General features: G+C 37.4%; 1 protein-coding gene across 20 annotated transcripts in view; it reads left to right on the top strand.

The window, feature by feature from the left end:
* Positions 1-20,795, top strand: part of LOC135214255 (protein kinase C and casein kinase substrate in neurons protein 1-like) — a 207,579-nt gene that overhangs the window by 120,898 nt on the left and 65,886 nt on the right. For 3 of the 20 annotated variants that reach the window (XM_064248326.1, XM_064248327.1, XM_064248322.1), the window contains one exon: positions 19,394-19,475. The exons of the other annotated variants lie outside the window; for them this stretch is intronic. The gene's annotated coding sequence lies outside the window, so the exon portion shown is untranslated. The remainder of the gene's footprint in view (positions 1-19,393; positions 19,476-20,795) is intronic. 20 annotated transcript variants of the gene reach the window in all.

Genomic DNA, 20,795 nt, shown 5'->3' with positions numbered 1-20,795 from the left:
CTCTTGTCTTCATTTTTTTAGTTTAAAGAATTCTTTCTCTTTTTCTTCTCCGTCTTTTCAGTGTTGCTAAGTATTCCTTCTCGATCGTGGAAGTAGGTTTTGCTTTTATTTGCTGCCTTTCAATCTTTTCCATTTTGGATTTTTTCTTCTTCCCTTTTCTTAGTTTTTATTTATTTATTTATTTTTAGCTTCTCTCTCTTCGTGGTTTATAATAGAAGGCAGTACCTATGGTCCTCTGATCAAAATCCTGAATTGTAATTTAATTACACACACACACACGGTGTTTTTTTTAAATATTATTTGCAATTCTTCAATGATCACTTGAGGTGGTCTGTTTTCCTCCGTTAAAGAATTCATTAATTCATTTATTAGTGATTTTTTCTAATGAAGAAAAAAATAAAAAAGTTGAGTATGTATTCATTGCCTCCCTCTCCCAACATCCACATTGTATTTTGAAACCAATAGTCTGTCTGCATCCCTATCCTGCTGCCGAAATATCTCTCTCTCTCTCTCTCTCTCTCTCTCTCTCTCTCTCTCTCTCTCTCTCTCTCTCTCTCTCTCTCTCAGTGGCGAGATTCATTAAATTAATAGCCACGTCAAAGAGTGAATATTTACTGTGCAATTTTAGGAAGTGTAATATACTCGTTCGTATTCGTTTGTTTCATACTGATATTATTTTTATCTACTGGAGAATCGTTCACTCTTTTGTATTGCAATTACATAGGTATATTGTAAAAAATGGACCAGTATATATACATATATATTTTATATATATATATATATATATATATATATTATATATATATATATATATATATGTGTGTGTGTGTGTGTGTGTGTGCATGCATATACTACATACTAAACACACATGACTTATCATCGCATATCATGAGTTAATGCCTCTTATAGACAAAGAGAGAGAGAGACAGACACACACACACACCACACACACACAGACACACACACAGAATTTCGAAGTGCACACGTCTCGTGGTTCCACCCCCTAGAGGAAACGGAAATCCAACTATGCGGAATGAATTTGGTTTAACAATAAACAGTGGTTCAGTGACTGACAAATTAAGGTTTATGGACTGAATTTTGACACAATTAGCAGCTGGTGAATTATTAAGTGACAAATTCAGAATTTGTGTGCCGTCTTTGTTCGTAATTTTTTATTAATAATTATTTGTTTGCAATTGAAAAATTTCTGCGCCAGACGGGAAAACGACATTGACAATATAATGGTAAACGTAAGTAGGTAAATTTTAAGTGGAGGAAAGCGAAGAAGGAGAGAAAATGGAGATAAAACAGTGAGAGAAAATTGAAATGAAACATCAAGAGAAAATTAAGATAAATTGAGAGAAAATGAAGATGAAAAAAATCGAAATTTTAAACTGTAATTCCGTCGATAAAAAGCAACCGATTCAAAGTGGAATTATTATTATTATTATTTTTATTATTATTGAATAAGTGATACTTAAAAGATTAATTGACGTTTTCAAAGTGGAATTGATTATTTTATTTTATTATCATTATTATTATTTATTGAATTATTATTATTATTATTATTACGATTATTATTTCTTATTTTATTATTACTATTCTTATTGGAGAAGAACAAATCCAAAGTTATGTAAATGTACATAAATGTGGTCACATTTACATAACTGTGGATTTGCTTCCTCCATTTTGAAGACTCGTGCTACTATGAGTATTTTAAATATATTATTATTATTATTATTATTATTATTATTATTATTCTTATTATTATTATTATTAATTATTATTATTATTATGCAATAATAATTGACTCTTAAATGATAAATTCAAGCTAGAAAAATAAGTCTTATAAAAAAGATATATTGAAGACTTGATGTAAAATATATTCGTAAAACTTTTTTTTTATTGTATTAATGAATATAGTGGAAAAATCAACATAGTACATAGACGCCGAAATATAACTAAAAAAAGTCAGAATGAAAACCACATAAAGTAGTATTTGCAACACGTGCGAGAGTTAAAAAAAAGAAGCTAATAATAATGAATAAAATAACGAAAATTAAAAGAATGGATTAACACGAATAAAAACTAAATGAATTTCAAATAAAGAGACAAAATTCGAAAAGCGCTCTAAAAATGATGTAGTGTAATTCAGAATTTGAAAACTCAAGATTCATAAATACTTCAAATACGTCACCTACAACAATAAGGATGTAAAATGCCCTTCTTGGGATGTACTGTTGCCATGGCAACCATATTCGAATATACATTTTCTTTTTCGAGTTGCCATTGTCCTTCTTAGGATGTACTATTGCCATGGCAACCATATTCGAATATAAAATTTTTTAAAGTGCTATTGTCCTTTAGGATTTACTATTGCCATGACAACCATATAAGATTATATTTTTTTTCGAGTTGCTATTGTCCTTCTTAGGATGTACTGGTGCTGTGGCAACCATATCCATCATATTTTTTTCTTCATGTTGCTATTTGGCCTTAGTGGTGTCTGTCGCTTGGGTCATGTTAAGGCTGAGGGATTCCACCTGCTATACACGTATATAGCTGTGTTGCATTCCCTGTCACGATGTGTTCTTTCTCTTCTGCATCTTTTAAACTGTGTTTCGTTTGCGCAGGACGATTTTAGTGTGATACTCTCACTACATATATGTATATATGTGTGTGGTATTATATATATATATATATATATATATATATATATATATATTATATATATATATATATATTATATATATATATATATATATATATATTATATATATATATATATATATATATTATAATAGTTCATGCGCATACACGTGTGTATATATGTGTATAAGTTTGTAAACAACTTGTTTTCTTCTGAGGTATCTCGTGTGACAATTAGCGTAGGTAGTTCTTTTCCTGTCTCCCAAATGTTATTATTATTATTATCGTTGTTGCCTACTGTCTTATTTTGATGATTGGTTCCCATTCGACCTTTGCAGTTGGCTTGAAAATGCATCACAAAGCACCGAAATATTTAACGATTGAACGTTTTGCGACCTTCTAACCGTTTCCGTTACTCGCGCATCAAATGACGCGCGTTCATCCTTCCGTCCTCGTCCGTCTTGGAAGAAGAAGAAGAAGAAGAAGAATGCGACTGTTATTCCCGATGTGGTCATAACCCCCGTTGTTCAACGGACCCACGGGATGGATGACTGGCGTCATTTCTGAATCGCTTCATTTTTGAAATGGAGAGAGATATATATATATATGACTGCGAGTCATTTCGGTTTTGATTCATTCGTTATCGCTTTCGGTCTCCCGATTGGGCTGTGTTGCGTTATTTGCGGTTTTTTAGGAGGAAGATTTATTTATATTTATTTATTTATTTATTTTTTACTTGGGTTGCATATATATCATTTCGATTTTTATTTCTTTATTATCGTCGCTCTCTTGTGCAGATTCTGGTATGTTGTATTATTTGCTGTTTCGTAGGACGATGGTTGTAGTTTATTTATTAAATTATTTTTTACGTTGATTGCAAATATTTTAGATGTTTTATTTGGGTCTTCTCTGTTGTCGTTGAAGTTGTATACTACATACTAATGTAATTTGTCGAAAAAAAGTTTATTTTTTATTTTTTATTTTTAGATTTTCACAAAAAGCTGCATACAATTCGATTCACAATTCGCTCTTGTCGTGTAGGCATTTAGTATCTGACTTCCCTAAGTAGCATATCGATTTCTTATCATCCCGTCTTATTTGAGATTTGTTAATCGATCGTTGTAAGAGTTTTCTAGGAAGTGAGTTTCGACATAAATAGTATTGATGAATGGTCGTAACTTTTAATTTAGGGAAAGGGTTTTATTTCCCTTTGATCTCTTTCGAGAGTCGAGTGTCGTATGGGAATTGTAGAAGGAATATTCATTTTTTTCCTCCCTTTCTTCATTCCTTCATTCATTCATTGTCACTGTTCGTGTTTTCATCTGCCCTGGGCATGGAAATGGCACCAAGGATACCAAGGCCTCAGTTGGGCATTGCTCGTATGCTTACAATAAGAGGAAAGGTTTGACCGAGGCATTACTTTCTCTCTCTCTCTCTCTCTCTCTCTCTCTCTCTCTCTGTTTTCATTCCTCTCCTCCCTGTTCAACGGAAGCCAGGTTCATTAATATTCTCCCATTTCCCTCCGTGACTGGTCTGTCACACGCGGAGTCAGTCTGTGCCCTTGAAATTGTCCAGGGTTACTTGCCCGTGGGCGCGCGCGTTTGCGAAAATGCTCGTAGCATTTTTTTTATATCGTAATTTTAGCCTGTTAGTAATGATCATAAAATGTATGAGCATGTATCCCCTTTGTGTGTGTTATTTAATGCTATTATTTATTTTTTCTGTGCTTTTTTTTTTTTTACCTCTGTTAGTAATGATCATAATATGTATTAACATGTATCCGCTTTATCTGCGACATTTAAATACTATTACTATTTTCCCTATCTTATTGCCAATGATATATGTTCATTTTTCCTCTGACACTGAATCTTTTTCATTTTAATTTTTCCCATGACGTTTTTTTTTTATATATGTATAGCTTTTTTCCCCATGGCCCGTGACATTGAGATATTTTCATTACTTTTTTGTTGTTGCTTTTCCTTCAATTTTTTGTATACCTTTTTTTCTCATTGTCAGTGACACTTGAGATATTTCTGTTACTTTATTTTTTATTATTATCTTCCCTTTTGCCAATGACATTGAGGTTTCCCTTTGCTAGTAAAGCGTAGCCTTTTTCATTGTCAATCTGCTTTTTATGTTATAAGTGACACTAGGTTGATCCCTTTGTCAGTGACACAGGGTTGAACCCTTTGTCAGTGACACAGGGTTGAACCCTTTGTCAGTGACGCAGGGTTGAACCCTTTGTCAGTGACGCAGGGTTGTACCCTTTGTCAGTGACGCAGGGTTGTACCCTTTGTCAGTGACGCAGGGTTGAACCCTTTGTCAGTGACGCAGGGTTGTACCCTTTGTCAGTGACGCAGGGTTACCCTTTGTACTTTGTCGCAGGGTGACTTTGTCAGGGTTGACAGGGTGAACCCTTTGTCAGTGACGCAGGGTTGTACCCTTTGTCAGTGACGCAGGGTTGTACCCTTTGTCAGTGACGCAGGGTTGTACCCTTTGTCAGTGACGCAGGGTTGTACCCTTTGTCAGTGACGCAGGGTTAGTACCCTTTTGTCAGTGACGCAGGGTTGTACCCTTTCTGTCAGTGACGCAGGGTTGAACCCTTTGTCAGTGACGCAGGGTTGTACCCTTTGTCAGTGACGCAGGGTTGTACCCTTTGTCAGTGACGCAGGGTTGTACCCTTTGTCAGTGACGCAGGGTTGAACCCTTTGTCAGTGACGCAGGGTTGTACCCTTTGTCAGTGACGCAGGGTTGAACCCTTTGTCAGTGACGCAGGGTTGAACCCTTTGTCAGTGACGCAGGGTTGTACCCTTTGTCAGTGACGCAGGGTTGTACCCTTTGTCGTGACGCGGGTGAACCCTTTGCAGAGGGGTTGTACCCTTTGTCAGTGACGCAGGGTTGTACCCTTTGTCAGTGACGCAGGGTTGAACCCTTTGTCAGTGACAGAGGGTTGAACCCTTTGTCAGTGACAGAGGGTTGAACCCTTTGTCAGTTGCACTTCAAATGAACCCTCTGATCAGTGTCACAGAGGAGCAGACAAGCGACCTTGGCAAGGCCAGAGGTTGGTCTCAGTTGAGGGAACGTTGAAAACGAGCTTTATTCATTTGCTGTTTAATTTTTGCGTTGTGCAGTTGGTTGTCTATGATTTGTTTAAGAGTGATCAAGTGGCAAAGTGTTGAGTAGTTTTGATTTTATATATATATATATATATATATAATATATATATATATATATTATATCATATATATATATATGTATATATATATATGTATAACAGAATCACGAAAGTTAGGAACGTGATAAATCCATAAATAAAGATAAATGCCACGAAGGAAAAATAAACGAAGGAGTCTGCGAGATCTTTCGGCTTGAAAAGCCCTTACTGGAGCAGATACTGACAAAAATACGAGAAATAGCAATACAAGAAGGTTCGTATCAACTGACAGATAGGGATTATAAAAGGAAGTTAGTGCCTAGAATCCGACACACCTGGAAGATAAGAAACCTTCCCAAGCAAGCATAAACAAAGGGTGCAATTAAAGGTTTAAGACAATCATCTCAGATACAATCTCAGACAATTAAAGGATTATAGGTGACAGCTATACGGAACCTGGTAAACAAAAAAAACCATATTCACAAAACATGACATACATTACAATAAATTTTTTTTTGAATAACTCTAAGGCAACTGATTTTTATTTAAGTCAGTAATTATACCTTTGAGGTCATTCTTAAACATGTTACAGATACAAGGGTCTAAATGAAAAGGCCACGACTAACATTGAAATTACAATGAAAGTAAGTTGTATTAAAGCAGATTCTAAAAGATTTCGTGATAAGACATCTCTATTGACCGTGCAACTACTGAACTGTCAATCCAATTAATTCTGGTGGTTGTTTTCACTTAAATTAATAAATAATGCATTAGGTTTTTTCGCCCAGTTTTTACAGAGTATTTATGCTGGCTTAGCCTTACTTCTAAGCCCTTGCTGACTGTCCGAGATAGAATGAGGGACAATCCATACATGGAATTTTATATATTTATGTTGTTGCTTTCTCTGGGGCCATATTAACATTCTTTTTAGTGTGTTATTATAGGAAGAAACAAGGTTGACATTAAAAGCTTTTAACAATGGTTTAATGGTTTCAAATCCGTTAGAATAAGGCAAACTGAGAATGTTCTTAGAATTTTCTTTCTGTGTATTTTCAGTATAAAACATTTTTGTGGGCTTTATTATAACAAAATGTCTAATATATGTGAAGGATAGCATAAATCTTTCCCTATTTTTCTTATGTATTCAATTTCTTGATCCAAATACTCTGTAAAAACTGGGCAAAAATCCAATGCATTATTTATTCATTTAAGTGAAAACAACCACCGAATTAATTGGATTGACAGTTCAGTAATTGCACGGTCAAGAGATGTCTTATCACGAAATCTTTTAGAATCTGCTTTAATACAACTTACTTTTCATTGTAATTTCAATGTTAGTCGTGGCCTTTTTCATTTAGACCCTTGTATCTGTAACATGTTTAAGAATGACCTCAAATATATAATTACTGACTTAAATAAAAATCAGTTGCCTTAGAGTTATTAAAAAAAAAATTTATTGTAATGTATGTCTGTCATGTTTTGTGAATATGGTTTTGTTTACCAGGTTCCGTATAGCTGTCACCTATAATCCTTTAATTGTCTGGAGATTGTATCTGAGATGATTGTCTTAAACCTTTAATTGCACCCTGTGTTTATGCTTGTTTGGGAAGGTTTCTTATCTTCCAGGTGTGTCGGATTCTAGGCACTAATCCTTTTATAATCCCTATCTGTCAGTTATACGAACCTTCTTGTATTGTCTTTTCTCGTATTTTTGTCAGTATCTGCTCCAGTAAAGGGCTTTTAAGCCGAAAGATCTCGCAGACTCCTTCGTTTATTTTTCCTTTGTGGCATTTATCTTTATTTATATATATATATTTTTTTTTTCTGTTCCTTCTTGATGAAACCATTCTTCTTGCACTTGTTTCCTGATTACGCTTAGGTGTGAGTTAATTCCATCCAGGCTGCTTCAAATAAGATTGGTAAGGTCTCTCTCTCTCTCTCTCTCTCTCTCTCTCTCTCTCTCTCTCTCTCTCTCTCTCTCTCTCTCTCTCTCCTTCATTCTGTTAACTGGCTATTTTCAATAGAAGTGTCATTAAGATAGTTTTTTTTATATTTTTAAATTACCGCATCTCAAAACAATAGCAGAGTAGTCGTTTCATGCACGTGACCTCACTTCCCCAACTTAATTTGTGTCCTTGGTCAGCTCCATGACCCAAGGTCACAATGCAGTCATCTTCCTCTGACCTCTCGCGTGTCTCATTGGCGCATCGCGTTGGAGCTGTTCTTGTCTGGTCTGCAACTTTCTTTTTTCTTTTTTTTTTCTTTTTTTAACCTTTTTTGCTTATTATATGACCATGACCTTTGACTGGCACATTGCCCTTAGGAGTTAATTTGTTGGCACGTTAAACACCGCTACGTAGGTGACGTGGGTATGTTGATTTGTTACTAAATACAATATTACTACTAGATATAATTACTACTACTACGACTCTCTTAAACCGGTGAATAGTTTGGTATATTTTCTCGGTAAAGTAACTTTATCGAGACATTATCTGAAAACAGACTTTTTTTTCATATCGTTACTTCATAAAGTCTGTTTTTCGTTTGAAAATTATTTAAATGTAACCATATAATCTGTAATGTCTTTATAATTTGAACATATATTTTTTTCCAGATTTGGTTTAAAAGAATTCAACTATTTTTTTAGCGTGGTTCTTTCTTTAATTATTTATTTATTTATTTATTTTGCATCTTTTTCGTCTTATTGGGATTTCGCTGTTAAATGACTAGAACGTATATCTGTCGTGGAGATGGATGTCCACTCACATCTCCTCCTCCTCCTCCTCCTCCTCCTCCTCCTCCTCCTCCTCCAGGCGGACTTGTTACTTGAAGTTGACCTTTGGGCAACAAAGTGTCTGTTGATACATTTGCAATGTTTATAGTTGGCGGATATTCTTTCATGGTATCACCTCCTGTATCTGATGTTTCTTTGAGTCTTGTTTGTTTTGAAAGATCGTTTATTGATGAAGTCGTGAAGTGTTCCATTTTACGATATTTCATAGTTGATTTGCCGTGTCATGTTGAGCAAGCTCAGATGGCAGATAAACGAAACCTTACCTTATTTTGCTCAGTCTAGAAGGACGACGAAGGTTATGCAGTTTTTCCATTCTGTTTGGTTGAGCTTTGAGAAGTTAGTAGCACGCTCGAGTGGATCTGTTAGTTAGGCCATAGTTAGTTGTTTGTGGGGGACAAGGATTAGATGAGCGTATTGGTAAAATAGTAAGCAGTACTCTGTAAATAATTATAGTTCAGCCATTATTTCCCATGTAATGAATTAGTCATTATCACCCCTGGATTGCAAATGGTGTTGGTATCTCCTTTTCAAAGCGTCTTCAGTATCCACGCCGTCGGTTTATGACCTGTTATTGTGAGTAGGCCGTGTTAGGTCGTCAGAGATGGTTATTCATATTGTTTTCAAAATTCCATATGGTAATGGTGTATCCGTCTGGATGAAGATATTGATCGAGATTTTATGAATTTTTTGAGTTATGTTCAGAATTGTCCCTGTGGAAAAAGGGGTTGTTTTGTCTCTCTTTGTCAAGGAATAGCTATGAATGACTTGTGCAGATTATGATCACCATAACTTGTCAAGAATACAGGACCAATGATTGACGTCTAAGACATTTTTATTTTTTTTTAATGCTTTAATAATTTGATGGATATTGGCGTTCGGTTGGTTTCTTTGCGTATCATGCGTCTTCATGTTGCATGCCAAAACATCGACGTCAAGAGACGTTGATTTCAACCCATTTCGCCTCGTGGAAGCTGAACTCCATTGTGAAAATGGTGAGGCGTTCCGCCGGTGTGGTGGGGATGGTGGTCACTGTAGTCGAACCCGAAATCCAGTGTCACCTAAATGGTAAGAGAGAGAGAGAGAGAGAGAGAGAGAGAGAGAGAGAGAGAGAGAGAGGGTCCTTAGGGCGGGAAGTGTGGCGAGGAATAGGAATCAGGGCTAGACCTCCTCCTTGGTAGGAACAGAGTTGGAGTTGGAGTTGGAGTTGGGGGACGGGGGTCGGGGGGGGGGGTGGGGGGAAGGGGCGTGTTGTGTGCGTGGGCGTATGGGTGCGAGGAGTCAGATGGAAAGCTGGGGGGTGGGGAAAGAGAGGAGGACTATCATTACATAAAATGTTTTGTAAGAGAGAGAGAGAGAGAGAGAGAGAGAGAGACTGCAAATACACAACGAGTCGTCGTGTGTATATATCAACCGCCTACGTATGTATCAGTTGCCATCTTCCCGACCTCCCTTCTCGTGCGTGCATTATAGACGTTCCTCTTTTACACACTCCCTGGGGTTGCGTGAATGGCGGAAGCGGGAGCTTAAAGATGAGGCCCCCTTTTTACGGGCACTCCTACAGACGTGGTCGATTTTTGGGAGGCGGAAGACGGGGTAGAAGGGGAGTAGGAGGAGTAGGGAGAGGGCGGGCCTCGCCTCTGCTTACTAAGATGCGTTTGGAAGGAAGGAAAGGGGTAGGAAGGTTGAGGCTGGTAATAGCGGTAATTGTGCAGTGCTTTTCTTGGGTGTCAGGCAAGGGCTCTGCTGCTCTGTACTTGGGTGTCAGTCAAAAGGCTCTGTTGCTCTGTACTTGGGTGTCAGTCATGGTCTCTGATGCTCTGCACTTGGTGTCAGTCAAAAGGTTATGATGCTCTGCACTTGGTGTCAGTCAAAAGGTTATGATGCTCTGCACTTGGTGTCAGTCAAAAGGTTCTGTTGCTGTGTACTTGGTGTCAGTCAAGGGCTCTGTTGTTCAGACTTGGGTGTCAGTCAAAAGGCTCTTCTGCACTGTACTTGTTGTGTCAGTCAAAAGGTTCTGTTGCTCTGAACTTGGTGACAGTCAGGGGCTCTGCTGCTCTGTACTTGGTGTCAGTCAAGGGCTCTGTAGCTCTGTACTTGGGTTGTCAGCCAAATGCTTTGTTCTTTACTTGTGGGGGCTTAAGTTATTGGACATCAAGATTTGTATTCCCTTTATCGTGCAGTTCATTGCAGGTTGCTTTTCTTCCACGAACTTTTGTGCTTTGAAATTCTCTCTATACTTCTGCTTTTATGGCCTTCATTAAATACTGTGCTCTACAAGTTTGGGAAAGAAGAGACCACGGTTTCGTCCCTCTGATTGGCCTCTGAAAAGAAAACAAAATGTTGACAAGGTTAAAAAGATAGTAATATGTAAACTCTTTGAATGTTGTTCAAGGGAAATTTGACTCATATATCCGGGTTGGAGACGAAGGTTAAGGAAAGGTATAGTATAAAGAGAGATGCATACAATATGCAAGATCTGTTATCAAGGTTCGCCATTGTTTGTCTTCCTTATCCTGTTGTTGCTTTTGTATTTTACAATGTATATTATTCAAGGGAGTGAAAGTGAAGATTTCAAATCTGGATGCTGTTGTTGTTAGCTCTCTTCTGCAGTTTTACAAGCGAGGTCTTTATAATTAGAATTGCCGTAGTGTAGGATACGGAGCACGTTAGGTTATATGTTAATACAACCTAACCTAACTAATGCAGTCCTCTTCACCTAAGTGAGTTCTGGGATAAATGACTGTGATGTGACGTATCATGAACCAAACTCACGTGACGTAACCTAATCTAACCTTCTTACCTAGAGTAAATCTGGGGACAAATGACTTGTGATATGACCTTTAACCGTCCAACCATCAGAAAGTCAAAGAAACACGTGAGAACTGTTGTGTTATTTTTTGTCTGTTGCAGCATTGATTATGAATGTGTTTTGTTTTTATACTTCTGATATTTATTTGTTATTTACTTCTTGAAGTCCATGATTGCCAAGATAGAGATTTTGGAAGTATAAATGAAAGATTTTGCCGTGCTGTTCGGCTCCATTCATATGAAAGTCAAAATATTTCTGCTCGGTTGCTCATTAATATGATGCAGATGTGATGACTCAAAATACATCGTCTGTTCACTATGACATTTTTTACTTATGAGTTCTTTTACTTTGCTGCCCCAGTTATTATTCTCTCTCTCTCTCTCTCTCTCTCTCTCTCTCTCTCTCTCTCTCTCTCTCTCTCTCTCTCTCTCTCAAAATACATCGTCTTCCACTAAGACATTTTTACTTGTAAATTCTTTTACATTCCTATCCCAGTTTCTCTCTCTCTCTCTCTCTCTCTCTCTCTCTCTCTCTCTCTCTCTCTCTCTCTCTGGCACGAGTGTCTTGTGCGATTCGGCCTCCTTTATTCATTTTGATGCGAACCCCTTTATTGAAATAAGTGTTAGCATCCTCTTCGTGCGGCGTAGTTGCAGTTGCCGACTTCCGGAAGGGGGGAAGGGGAGGGAGGGTCCTGAAGGGTCCTACTTACTGGTGTTTTGTTTTTGTGTGTGTTGCGTCGTCGGGCCTGCGCGCGCGACTTTTGATTTCTTGGATTATGCGTTTCGTGTATAAAGCCAAGCTGATGTATGTAAGAGATTGCAAGCAATAGACATCAGCTGTGATATGTTTCTCATGTCAAACTGCAAAGCTCATGTGTAAAACACTTCATTCTAATATTAAGATATCAGATGAAATATGTTTCATGGCAAAGGCCAGGCTACTTTGTAAAAGACTTCGCTCAAATATGTTACATGGCAAAGGCCAGGCTACTTTGTAAAAGACTTCACTCAAATATCTTTCATGGCAAAGGCCAGGCTACTTTGTAAAAGGCTTGACTCATCGAAGTCAATTGAAGCCCAGATATCAAGCCCTGCAGTGACGGAATACCAACTGTAAAACATCACGAGAGGAGAAGGATTCCAGAAAAGGTAGAAAGATGTGAGATGCTGGTGTCATCACCATCCACCAAATATGACAATCCGGTTTTGTTTCCAAGTTTGAAACACCATTATATACCTGCCGTCCTTATCTTTTGAGAGCTTGAAGGCCTCTCTCTCTCTCTCTCTCTCTCTCTCTCTCTCTCTCTCTCTCTCTCTCTCTCTCTCTCTCTCTCTCTAAGAATTGAGGCTGTAGAAAAGTGGTCTGTCTCTGTCTCTCTCTCACTCTGTCTCTGCGATTTCGGTGCCAGTCACGGGGAATGGAGAGAGAGAGAGAGAGAGAGAGAGAGAGAGAGAGAGAGAGAGAGAGAGGTTCCGTGCTGTTAATGATGATGATGATGGGAAAATCAAGGATAAAAAGGTTCTCTTGTAATTAGTTTGAGAATTATACCTGCTTCTACCGTCCGGATAAGGAGGGGCGCTGGGGAGAGGCGCTCTATGACATATTTGTTGTTGTTGATAGTTTGGAAGAGTGAAATAAAGATAAAGGCAAAACGATTGATGAAAATATTGTGCCGAAAGGGAAAAAGAATGATAGAGAGTGAACGTAAAAACTGCATTCGGAAAAGATTTGGGCATTTTTGACCTATTGAAACTTCGTTTAGTTATCATCCTGAGAGAAACTGTTCTTTATGAAAGGAATTTTTGCTTGTATTGTGGCTCGATCGACTGGTGAATCAACTATTTGTTTTCAGTAAACTATTGACAAATTTTGAAGCTTTCTTTTATACCCAAAGTCAGACAGCTATCTGTTTTATCGTACATGTTTTATGTAGATATTATTATTATTATTATTATTATTATTATTATTATTATTATTATTATTATTATTATTATTATTATTATTACTTAAATTTTTGCCCACTCGTTGTCTCCTTAAAGTGGATGGCTCTTTTGTAGAAATTGTTAAAACTAATTATTATTATTATTATTATTATTATTACTATTATTATTATTATTATTAGTAGTAGTAGTAGTAGTAGTAGTAGTAGTAGTAGTAGTAGCAGCAGTAGCATATTAATAATATTCAATGACATGCATCTATAGAATCTGGCCAAAGGACATGCAAAGGCGTTTACACGTCATGTAGTCATATTTTATATCCTTGAAAGGCAGATAAAAACAATATATTGAAAGTTAAAAATGAAAACTACAAAAACTACAGGGGGCGTCTTTAGATAATTAGTTTTGGCGAGAGAAAATATAGTCATTTTATATCAGCTTGCGTGAAGAGGAAGTCGAGAATAAACTTTTTCTTGTACAGAATTCATGCCAGCTGCATAATCTATGATACGGGTGTTTGTATTGTTTATCTGCTGAGGTTCTTCTTTGTAAAACATCGGAAATGAAAGTGAATATGAAAGTATAATATGCTTCCTCTCTTTCCGGATTACAGATATATATGCCATTTCCTGTATTGTTATTCGTCATAGGAAGAACATCCGTTTACAAAAATGCTTCTGACATTGACGCAAAAAATAAAATTCTCTCTCTCTCTCTCTCTCTCTCTCTCTCTCTTTTAAATTCAGGCAGTTGCAAGGGACACTTACCTAAATAGCGATAAAAAGCGTTCCTTGGGACCAAGACACTATTACCAGGCGGACTTTTTCGTCTTGAGGCCTAGAGAGAGAGAGAGAGAGAGAGAGAGAGAGAAGAGAGAGAGAGAGAGAGAGAGGGGGGGGGGGATGACCGTAGGCTACCTCGCGGTTGTTAATTGAATAATGAGATTTACGAGTTCTTGCTTGGTTTTCCTTTCCTCCTCCTCCTCCTCCTTTTCCGCCACTTTCTTATATTTCTGCCTCGTTGCCAATTTATTGTCACTAAATGCAGTTCTCGCCTCTCTACAGGTCCGTATGGTTCTCTCTCTCTCTCTCTCTCTCTCTCTCTCTCTCTCTCTCTCTCTCTCAAAATATATTTCGACACTTATGAACATTTTTATCAAGCTTATATTTGTAACTCTCTCTCTCTCTCTCTCTCTCTCTCTCTCTCTCTCTCTCTCTCCTTCCTTAATGATTTACGCATTGAGGTTGTGTGAGCGGATTGTCCCTCCCCAGCAGATTACTTATTTCCCATTCAGTAGCTGCTTCATTCTGGAAAGGTTCATCATTATTGATGGGGGTTACTATTGGTGGTTTGCTCTGCTAAGTTGGAATCCGATTTTCTCTTCCATTATTGCGCCGGTTTCTTTCATATCGTGATTTGGAAAACCGTCTGGCGTGTTCGCGTCCCAGGCTTAGTGTTGTAGGATTTTGGTTTTTATACAGGTCTCAACGAGGGGGAGAGATTTACTATATATAAATACATACACACGAGCACACGCACTATTATATATATATATATGTGTGTGTGTGTGTGTGTGTGTAATGGCTTGGAAATAAAGTCGAAACCGGTCAGGACCCACACCCCGTCTCATATTTTTCACCTGAGGTAATATGTGATGAATGGATCGGTGCTAGAGTGATTATAATCATATATATTTATATATGTATGTGGTATGTATATATGTTAAGATATATATATATATATATATATATATATATATATATATATATATATATATATATATATAAAATGTTTGTGTGTGTATTTACTTTGTACGAGTGTAAGTCAACAGGAACTTCAAGGTTGTTAATAATGATTTTTCAATAAAATGTCGCTTCGCCAATAGTAACATCGATAACGCAGTGTGTATTGTTATATTTATTTTTCTTTCGAGTGACATTGGTTTGTTAAGGATAGTGACCGACTCCATCTTCTTGATTTGACGTCTTCCATCGTCGGTCAAGCTTTTTTTAATATATATATAAATACCAACAATAACCTGAGCGGATTCATGGTCTGGATGAAGACTGGAGCTGTGATTATAATAATAAGGTAACAGTAATCAATAAAAAATAATAATAAAATAATAATAATAATAATAATAATAATAATAATAATAATATCGTTCCTCCAGCGAAGTAAAAATCTGTGTGTGATTTGGCGTCTGGATTTTCTGTCATTCCGTCATGATTCATTTAATCCCGTAGGGTGCTTGTGCCGTCAGTGCAGTTCACGCGGAGCACTGTAGACAATACTTTAAAGGCTTTGCAACTTCCCGTCGAGCCGTACCTGCTGCCCCTTTCATCATTCCTTTTACTGTACCTCCGTTCATAGTCTCTTCCTTGCATCAGACTTTCCACTCTCTCCTAGTGAAAGAAGAAGAAGAAGAAGAAAGCTTTAAGTGAAAGTGTGGAACGAAAAAGGGAAAAAAGGAAAAACAAAAAAAAAAAAAAACGAAAAAAAAATCGAAAACCAGAAACGAGTGACCTGGCAAAGGAATGCGTCGTTACTGTGTCGTCACAAATCAACGCACGGAAATCTGGCCTTATCAGTCGTATTCACAAGATAAGCCGTAATCACCCGCGATTTCAGGCAGATAAGGGACGATCTCAGAGCTTCGATTCACTGGAATACTAGTATTTTGCCGAGCAAACGGCTGTCTCTTGTTATGATAAGTTAAGTTTTTTTTTTTTTTTTTTTCTAAGTGAGCATTTCTGTGATGTTGCAGGATTGCAAGATGGGGTTTGGATGGCGTGAAAGATTGGGGTATATGTGAATATATTTTTACCCAGTGATGTTACTTAAATATAACTGATAAATGCTACTTAAATATAACTGATAAATGCTGTATAATGTCATGGAAGACTTTAGTATCCAATAAGTACAGGCGATTGGCGTATTTTGCGTATGTGCCTCCTATATGTGTATTTAGGGCTAATTCTTCGTCTGTTTTCTCCAATGGGTCCATTCAAGATTCAACAGTAAAAGTATGATCCGGCCTCCAGCTTATTAGGGGCGCGTGCTAATAAAATCTACGGTCAAATAGCACGTTGTTTCACCAAAGAAAAATAATGAAAATAAGCTATATTTTATTAGAAATAATTTTTCTGTGCTCTTTAACATGTACATTATATGATTTTTACATTTTCATTCTAATAAATAAATCATAAATATCCTATCCTAAAATTCCTGTATCTTTTTTAACTCAACGCGAAACACCTTCTTCAGACCTTTTTAGGCTTTTCCTTAGGGCTTTCTTATCTCCCCCCCCCCCCCCCCCCCAGAAGAAGAAGAACAACAACAACAAAGCAGTATTCAGGCTTCCTCCCCGAGTAACAGAAAATATTTCATTCGTGATTTGAAAAATTCACTTTCAACCACGTATAAAAAAGATTTAGTTGTAAGCGCACGATGAGAAAAGTGCTCAGAAAAATCGTGGTAAAAGCTCTTTTCACTCGGCTGTGTTGTGCTGGAATTCTCAGCTGCTTTCACTGCTGAACTGTCTTTGACGGTGAGAAAGAGCAGCATGACTTGAAGACCAGAAAGAAAAAAAATTGGCGATCATTCTTGATCGGTGTAGAAAGTGTCATCTGGGAATGCCAGTGATGGAAGAGTAATGTAGTTTGCAAAGTCTCTCTCTCTCTCTCTCTCTCTCTCTCTCTCTCTCTCTCTCTCTCTCTCTCTCTCTCTCTCTCTCTCTCTGTGTGTGTGTGTGTGTGTGTTGGATTAAGGTACAGCTTTATGTGATATCTGCTATGTTGTCAAGTTAAAACGAAATCAAGACATGAAATGAATTGTTGGATACTGAGAAATAAATGAGATATAAGTATTTCTCAGTATCCAACTGTTAAAAGTTAGGTATAATATAATGCAAAATTCTTGACAACAAGATTTTATTAATTTATTACTTATTTATTTTAGGACCAGAACAGTCAAGTTTAAGTATTAAGTATGCCTTTAGCCAGTATCGCATTATCTACTCAGCTCTTTAATATATTACCTAGACGAATGTCACATTGGGAGTTCTTTTTAGGTACTGATCGTAAATTGCTACGATCTCATGCAGGTGAACGTGGCCACCGAACGGCGCCCTCATTTTCGTAGATAAGATGATGGGTAAGCCCATATTCCTTGAATTATATTACTTAAAATGTGTGAGGGCTTGGTTAAGTTTGTAACAGCCGCACTGCGTTCTCTCTTCGTATCCAGGAATCTGGAGTCTTGAAGGAGGTGCATTGTGGCACATTCCTCCTGGTTGTTACTTTTGATGATAGAAGAGCTTGTTATCGGTTTCAGATAAAGATTGATCCATTGAGGGCACCTTTGGCATTCCGTGGGAGACTGCAGTTGTGGAGTTCACTTATAAAGGTCGCAGGCGTCTGATTTTGAAAGTATGCCTTGGAAATCGCATTAAAATGTCCTCACCACGTCCCTTATTTTACTGTGCCTCTTTCTTCTATCGTGCATTCTACCCTCTCCTAACAACTATTTCATAGTGCAACTACTTTGAGGTTTTCCTCCTGTTACACCATTCAAACCTTTCCTACCCTCAATTTCCATTTCAGCGCTGAATGACGTCATCCTGGGTTCCAGAGCTTGGCCTAAATTTTACATTCCATTCCAGCATTCCAGGACAAGTGTCAGATGACGATAAGGAGGAGCGTTTTTTTTTTTCTGGCATTTTGATGTAATTATTCATAATGGAACGTTATTCTCAAAATTAAGAGGAAGTGGCCTCTGAAGGCGTTAAATATTACTGGTCTTCGGAATTCGTCTTCTCGCTCCGTACTCCTTTCAGCCTCCCGGATGCAACTCACCGCACCGCAGCCTCTCAGGTGCCAAGTGCATGGTCTCTCTCTCTCTCTCTCTCTCTCTCTCTCTCTCTCTCTCTCTCTCTGCTGTCTTGCGGTCGATCTCCCGATCTCCGGGTCTCCCGCTGGAAAGTCTACTCTGGTCTTCATTGTAGTACAATGCGAGGTCTAGACCTTGGTACAATGAGTACCAAATTGACCTAGGATAGATTACACTCCTGACAATTTAGATCGTTGATTCTTTTTCGTCCTTTTGAAATAGTTACCGCGAACTTTTCAGTGTCTGGCTAAGGTCTTAGTCAACCAGAATGTGCTCTCTCTCTCTCTCTCTCTCTCTCTCTCGTCCTTCGCTCTCATCTCTCTCTCGTCATCTCTATATATATATATATATATATATATATATAAAAAGATATATATATATATATATCTATATATATATATATATATTATATATATATATTATAGCTAATATATACATACATATTGATATATATCTGCTCTCTCTTTCTCTCTCTCTCTCTCTATATATATATATATATTATATATATATATATATATATATATATGTGTGTGTGTGTGTGTGTGTGTGTGTGTGTGTGTGTGTGTGTGTGGTGCAGCTTTACAGAAATAACATCATAATATGACACATAAACAGAATATTTGGCCTTAAGTAAACCAAAGGAGTGCAAAATCTTTCTCCATTGCTCTAAGACAAAAGATTACAAAGGATATCACTGTCACAAACGCTAGCTAAACTTCACGGAGCTATATAACCAATTTAAAATTTAATGCAAACAGTGGACGTTGCATTTGGATTTGATCTTCAGGGAGGAAAAGGTGTCTGGGATGAACTCATGGGCTTATATTGGTGTTATTTCCTTTGTTAGCTGTGCTATTGCTTATTCAAGGATCTTGCTTTGGTGCACTTAAAAAGAGCATCGATATGACTATCAGCCAGTTGTAATTAGACATTTATGTTGATATGTTCTGACCCTAATAAAGTGAGCCGCAGTCCGTGTTAGTGCTCTGGTGAGGAGATGTTTTAGATGCATTGCTTAGTGTTAGTTTGTAAACATTTTCAGTTAAATATTTATATAAATGTATATTATATATATGTATATATACAAGTGTGTGTGTACGTGGATACTTAATCCCTTCACACTATAGATTAATTATTCTTGTCTGTTTTCCCCCCAGGTACGTAAATGGTGGACCAGAAGAAATTCTTAAAAGTGAACAGACGACCTCGGTGTCTGAGCATTCTGGCCTGTTCCTTCGGGTAAGTGGTTTGCATTGGAATGACTTATTATATTAACGCCCTTTAACGTTCCCTCTCTACCAAGTATATTCAAAATTGCGTCCGTGAATGGAACACAAGTGGTAATTTGTAAATGAAGAGCAATTTTACGACAATGAATCGGACATTCAAGAGGCCGTTCCCGTAGGGAGATAGTGCCGTCAGTGCAACCTCGTCTGGTGCACTGTAGGCATTACTTAAGGTTCTCTGCAGCGAGCCTTCGGCCCCTAGCTTGCAACCCCTTTCGTTCCTTTTACTGTACCTCCTTTCATATTCTCTTTTTGCCGTCTTAAATTTCCACCCTCTCCTGACAATTGGTGCATAGTGTATCTGCTTTGAGGTTTTCTTCCTGTTACACCTTACAAACTTTTTACTGTCAATTTCCGTTTCAACGCTGAATGACCCCATAGGTCCCTGTGCTTGGTCTTTGGCCTAAAATCTGTATTCAGTTCAATTCAGGAGACCGCGTTTTTGTGTTTGACCAGGTAACATAGTGAGAGTAATCTACCTGTAGCTACAACTACTGAAATAAACTCAGAAAGGGCCCTACTCGAGGTAGGGGGTGGGGCGAGAGAGGTTATCGTTAAACCTGACGTTAAAACCACTGCTGGAGAAACTGCTCCTGTTGTGTGGTAACGTGGAGAAGGGGGGTTCGGGGAGTGGGGGCGTTTTGGGCGGGTAAAGGAGGACCTTGGTAGGGTCATACTGCCTGAAGGGGGGAATTGGGTGCGATCCGCCCATAGCAGTACAACGAGTTACAGGGGCGATTGTGGTGGTAGTACCAGTAGGTTTCTCCTTCAGGTTAACTATCTCAAGGTCGACGTGTAGTGGGCCGGGCTAAGTAGTGAAAATTCTTCAGCGTGCCTTGCGACCTTTTGTATTGTGCGCGTCGCAACACGCGGATAATATATATATATATATATATAATATATATATATATATATATATATATATATATATATATATATATATATTATATATATATATATATAGTATATATATATATATATATATATATATATATATATATATATCCTGTTATATATATATATATATTATATATATATAATGATATATATATATATATATATATTATATATATATATATATATATATATATATATATGGCCTTGGACTTCCTATGCTTTTCCATTATCATTCAACTTGATTTTTAGGGGCGAATTTGTCTTTACCCTTTCATAGTTAACTGATCTTAATTTGTAGCGTAAGCCCGTCTTTTTATATTGATAATGAAAAGAAGATCCGCTTAGTATCTATGATTTGATTAAAATCGGTGTTGGG

Source organism: Macrobrachium nipponense, chromosome 45, assembly GCF_015104395.2.
Source record: "Macrobrachium nipponense isolate FS-2020 chromosome 45, ASM1510439v2, whole genome shotgun sequence".
NCBI lineage: Eukaryota > Metazoa > Arthropoda > Malacostraca > Decapoda > Palaemonidae > Macrobrachium > Macrobrachium nipponense.
The sequence above is the reverse complement of the archived record's forward strand: the minus strand, read 5'-3'. Positions and strand labels throughout refer to the sequence as shown.